At 26.1% G+C, this 6,334-nt stretch overlaps 1 protein-coding gene across 1 annotated transcript in view; it reads right to left on the reverse strand.

Moving 5' to 3' along the window:
- The window catches only part of LOC145270603 (uncharacterized), a 96,672-nt gene extending 93,862 nt beyond the window's left edge, over window positions 1-2,810 (reverse strand). Inside the window, exon 1 of the mRNA XM_080126231.1 lies at window positions 2,021-2,810. The gene's annotated coding sequence lies outside the window, so the exon portion shown is untranslated. The remainder of the gene's footprint in view (window positions 1-2,020) is intronic.
- Window positions 2,811-6,334: the final 3,524 nt, after the last annotated feature.

A 6,334-nucleotide genomic window follows, 5' to 3' on the forward strand; every position in this document is an offset into this window, starting at 1 on the left:
GGTATAGATAGGTGACAATCTTATAGACCAAGGAATCTCAGCGTGTATTCAATTGAAAAATTTCCAAGTCCAACAAGAGGGGATGTAGGTATAGATAGGTGACAATCTTATAGACCAAGGCATCTCAGCGTGTATTCAATTGAAAAATTTCTAAGTCCAAACAAGAGGGGATGTAGGTATAGATAGGTGACAATCTTATAGACCAAGGCATCTCAGCGTGTATTCAATTGAAAAATTTCCAAGTCCAACAAGAGGGGATGTAGGTATAGATAGGTGACAATCTTATAGACCAAGGCATCTCAGCGTGTATTCAATTGAAAAATTTCTAAGTCCAAACAAGAGGGGATGTAGGTATAGATAGGTGACAATCTTATAGACCAAGGCATCTCAGCGTGTATTCAATTGAAAAATTTCCAAGTCCAACAAGAGGGGATGTAGGTATAGATAGGTGACAATCTTATAGACCAAGGCATCTCAGCGTGTATTCAATTGAAAAATTTCTAAGTCCAAACAAGAGGGGATGTAGGTATAGATAGGTGACAATCTTATAGACCAAGGCATCTCAGCGTGTATTCAATTGAAAAATTTCTAAGTCCAAACAAGAGGGGATGTAGGTATAGATAGGTGACAATCTTATAGACCAAGGCATCTCAGCGTGTATTCAATTGAAAAATTTCTAAGTCCAAACAAGAGGGGATGTAGGTATAGATAGGTGACAATCTTATAGACCAAGGCATCTCAGCGTGTATTCACGTGAAAAATTTCTAAGTCCAAACAAGAGGGGATGTAGGTATAGATAGGTGACAATCTTATAGACCAAGGCATCTCAGCGTGTATTCAATTGAAAAATTTCTAAGTCCAAACAAGAGGGGATGTAGGTATAGATAGGTGACAATCTTATAGACCAAGGCATCTCAGAGTGTATTCAATTGAAAAATTTCTAAGTCCAAACAAGAGGGGATGTAGGTATAGATAGGTGACAATCTTATAGACCAAGGCATCTCAGAGTGTATTCAATTGAAAAATTTCTAAGTCCAAACAAGAGGGGATGTAGGTATAGATAGGTGACAATCTTATAGACCAACGCATCTCAGAGTGTATTCAATTGAAAAATTTCTAAGTCCAAACAAGAGGGGATGTAGGTATAGATAGGTGACAATCTTATAGACCAAGGCATCTCAGCGTGTATTCAATTGAAAAATTTCTAAGTCCAAACAAGAGGGGATGTAGGTATAGATAGGTGACAATCTTATAGACCAAGGCATCTCAGCGTGTATTCAATTGAAAAATTTCTAAGTCCTTACAGGGGCGGACGTAGGTATAGGTAGATGAGGAGCTACTAGACCAACACATGTCCACGAGTATTCAATTTAAATTTCTAAGTTCAAAACAGTGTAAATAAGTGTCTGGAAGTGCCCGATCGACGCCTACTGCCATGTTGGGTGAATGTAGGCGTAGCAAAATGCCTTCTAATCTGCTAGGCACATCGGGACTTAGTTTTTTTTCTGTCCTTTCTCTGCACCGTGTAGGTTGGCGTCTGGATGTGCCTCATCGATGCCTTGGCATATAAATGTGTAATCAAGTTAAAACTTCTAACTTCAAAACGGGAGTTAGGTACCGGTAAATGAGAAGCTTATCAATCTAGACATGTTGAAATTTATAAGTTCACACATAGTGGATAGCAAGGCGAGGAATAGGGATATAGAATAAGAAAAGAGAGATAGACAGATCTAGATAAATACAGAGGTATAAAGAGAGACAGGCAAGGGAGATACATTTCATGATTCAACTTATATGCTAATAAGAAATAGTTGATATATCAGGAACACAAGCATTGTATTTACTAGTTAATTTTACATCAGAATACACTTGTAGATTTTATGTAGCTTTTTTTCTATAGGGAACATGCAAATAGCAGACATAACATCTAGACATATAAATATATACATAAAACAATTATAGTTATGAGATATATCTGAACTAATCCAAAAAGACAATAATGATGAATATCATCACTTACCTTGGAAAATTATCCAGGCTGTATGCCTACTCACATTCCATCAAACACCAGAAAATCATGAGCAATTGCTTGGTTGATTTTTTTTTTTTTTTTTATTTTAATTTTTTTCATACACATTTGTAATTGTGTCTTGTTTTATCAAGTATTTTTGTAGTTAATCTGTGGTGTTGGGAGAGGTGTTAACATGAATTAATTTTGCTTAACATTTTTTATTATGTATATTTTTTCAGTTTACAGAGTCATTCCAGTACCAAGTCTGACACTGTAATTGCTTGAAAAGTATTGCATTGGGAAGGAATCTTTTTTTTTTTTTTTTTTGAGGTGTGCAGGAATTTCAGTAGGGGATGTTTCTACTGATTTCAGATTCCAAGACAGCAAATTTGTATTTTATTGTTTGTGCATTCTTTTATCAAGTTTTTACAGATGTTTTTGTTTTATGAAAGTGAAAATGAATGAGTTGCAAAGACATTTACATTTTTGCATTCTTTTTTTAATTCTTCACCTTTTTTGTTTTAATGTCCCAAGAGTGAACCAAGACGGATGAGTCTTATTCAGCAGAGTCGAAAAAAACAGGTTACCTTTGATTGTCCTCAATGGATTTGTCCATAGTATAATGTGTCCAAGTTATTGCCCTAATAAAGTGAGAACCATACCCCAAAACTAATGCAGAACTCTACTTAATTAAATGAGCACTCTCAAAGACAATTTATCTAACATAATTTTGAAATATGTTTTATAAAGTTACCATAGAGCTCTCAAATATATTAGGCACTCAAATAGGAAATTTGTTTCAAATACTTGTCATATATATATATATATATATATATATATATATATATATATATATATATATATATATATATATATATTAAAAACTTACAGTATATCTATACTTACATATTGACATTTAGGTTTTCAAAACATACTGCAGAGCTCCTCATGTTTTCTGAATTTTATGCTTTCGTCTACTAATCTATTGAGCACTCTTAAGTATATTTGTGTAGCTGAATTGCCATACATGTTTTTGAAAGTGTATATTTAGCTCTACTAATGTATTGTACTCTGTCAAAATAAATTTATGCAGTTGAAATGCCATATCTGTTTCTCAAATGTTTTATTTAGCTCTACTAATATATTGAGCACTCTGGAAGTAGATTTGTCTAAAATAATTGCAAAAATGTTTTCAACTCTTACTACAAAGCTCTTTAAATGCATTGAGCACTCTTAAAGTAAAATCGTCTTGTATAATTAAACAAAGCAATTTTTAAACTTACTACACAGCTATATAAAACTATGGAGCACATGCAAGCATCATTGGTATATATATAGATCACATAATTATTAGAAGTTATTTTTTTACTTGAAATATATATATATATATATATATATATTCAAGGGAGACAATTTGTATATAGATGACATAATTAGTAGTTATTTTTTTAATTGAAATGCATATATATATATATATTTAATCTATATCTATATATATTCAAGGGAGACAATTTATATATACATCACATAATGATTAGAAGTTATTTTGTATATATATTCACGGGAGACAATTTGTATATAGATGACATAATAATCAGAAGTGATTTTTTTAAGGAAATATATATATATATATATATATATATATATATACAAGGGAGACAATTTATATATAGATCACATAATTAATGGAAGTCTGTTTTAACTGAAGTAAATATATATATATATATATATATATATATATATATATATATATATATATATATATATATATATATATTATTTCAATTCCATCAATGAGACATAGAGCAATAAAGTCATGTTATTTACATTTTGACTTAATAATAACCCTTTAAAATAGTGCTCAAAACTAGACAGAGCTGATATTATAAAACGTTTATTTTATTACAGGATAAATAAACATTAAGATTTAACTAGATTTATATAAGAGTGCTCAATAAGACATAGAGCAATAAGGACATTTTATTTAGATTTTTATTTAATAATTACACTTTAAATAGTGCTAAACAAAGGGAGACAATTTGTATATACATCACATAATTATTAGAAGTAATTTTTTGTTGAAAATATATATATATATGTATATATTCAATGAGACAATTAGTATACAGATCACATAATTATTAGAACATATTTTTTTTATTGAAATATATATATGTATATATATATATAAATATATATTTAAGGGAGACAATTTATATTTAGATCACATAATTATTAGAAGTTATTTTTTTATTGAAATAAATATATATATATAATATATATATATATATGTTCAAGGGAGACAATTTGTACATATATCATAATTATTAGAAGTTATTTTTTTAATTGATATATTTTTATATATATTTATATATATATATATATTCAATTTTTATATGTATTTTTTTTATTACAGGATAAATAAACATTAAGATTCAACTAGTTATATAAGAGTGCTCAATGAGACATAGAGCAATAAAGACATTTTATTTAGGTTTGTACTTAATAAATACCCTTTAAATAGTATTCAAAACTAGACAGAGCTGATATTATAAAACGTTTATTTTATGACAGGATAAGTAATCATAAAGATTTAACTAGAGTTATATAAGAGTGCTCAATTAGACATAGAGCAATGAAGACATTTTATTTAGATTTGTACTTTATAATTACACTTTAAATAGTGCTAAAAAATGGGAGACAATTTGTATAGACATCACATAATTATTGGATGTAATTTTCTATTGAAATACATATATATATATATATATATATATATATATATATATATATATATATATATTCAAGGGAGACAATTGATATATAGATCACATAATTATTATAACTTATTTTTTTTATTGAAATAAATATAATATATATATATTCAAGGGAGACAATTTATATATAGATCACATAATTATTAGAAGTTATTTTTTTTTTAAATATATATATATAAATATATATATATATATATATATAAATATATATATATATATATATGTATATATATAATATATATATATATAATCTATATATATATGTTCAAGGGAGACAATAGTTATATAGATCACATAATTATTAGAAGTTATTGTTTTATTGAAATATATATATATATATATATATAACTAAATATATATATAAAATATATATTTATATATATAGATATAATATATATATATAATCAAGGGAGACAATTAATGCATAGATCACCTAATTATTAGAAGTTTTTTTCATTGAATTAAATATATATATATATTCAAGGGGGTCGTTTGTATATATATCACATAATTATTAGAAGTTATTTTTTTAATTTAAATATATATATATATATATATTCATTCAATTTTTATATGTATTTTATTTTATTACAGGATAAATAAACATAAAGATTCAACTAGTTATATAAGTGTGCTCAATGAGACATAGAGCAACAAAGACATTTTATTTAGGTTTGTACTTAATAAATACCCTTTAAATAGTGCTAAAAACAAGACAGAGCTGATATTATAAAACGTTCATTTCATTCCAGGATAAATAAACATTAAGATTTAACTAGAGTGATATAAGAGTGCTCGATTAGACATAGAGCAATAAAGACATTTTATTTAGATTTGTACTTAATAAATACACTTTAAATAGTGTTCAAAACTAGACAGAGCTGAGTTTATAAACCGTTTATATTATTACAGGATAAGTAAACATTAAGATTTAACTAGAGTTATATAAGAGTGCTCAATTAGACATATAGCAATAAAGACATTTTATTTAGATTTGTACTTAATAATTACACTTTAGTGCTAAAAAAGGGAGACAATTTATAGATAGATCACATAATTATTAGAAGTTATTTTTTTTAAATAAATACATATATATATATATCAATATATATATATATATATATATATATATATATATATATAATCTATATATATATGTTCAAGGGAGAAAATTGTTATATAGATCACATAATTATAAGTTATTTTTTTATTGAAATATATATATATGTATATATATATATATAAATATATATTTATATATATAATGGATGTATTTATATATTCAAGGGAGACAATTAATAGATAGATCACCTAATTATTAGAAGTTTTTTTTATTGAAATAAATATATATATATATATATATAATATATAATATATATATATATATATGTTTAATGGAGACAATTTGTATATATATCACATAATTATTAGAAGTGACTTTTTTTATTGAAATATATAAGTCATTCAATTTTTATACGTATTTTATTTTATTACAGGATAAATAAACATTAAGATTCAACTAGTTATATAAGAGTTCTCAATGGGA

Source organism: Euprymna scolopes, chromosome 46, assembly GCF_053919585.1.
Source record: "Euprymna scolopes isolate OS-2025 chromosome 46, ASM5391958v1, whole genome shotgun sequence".
Lineage (NCBI taxonomy): Eukaryota > Metazoa > Mollusca > Cephalopoda > Sepiida > Sepiolidae > Euprymna > Euprymna scolopes.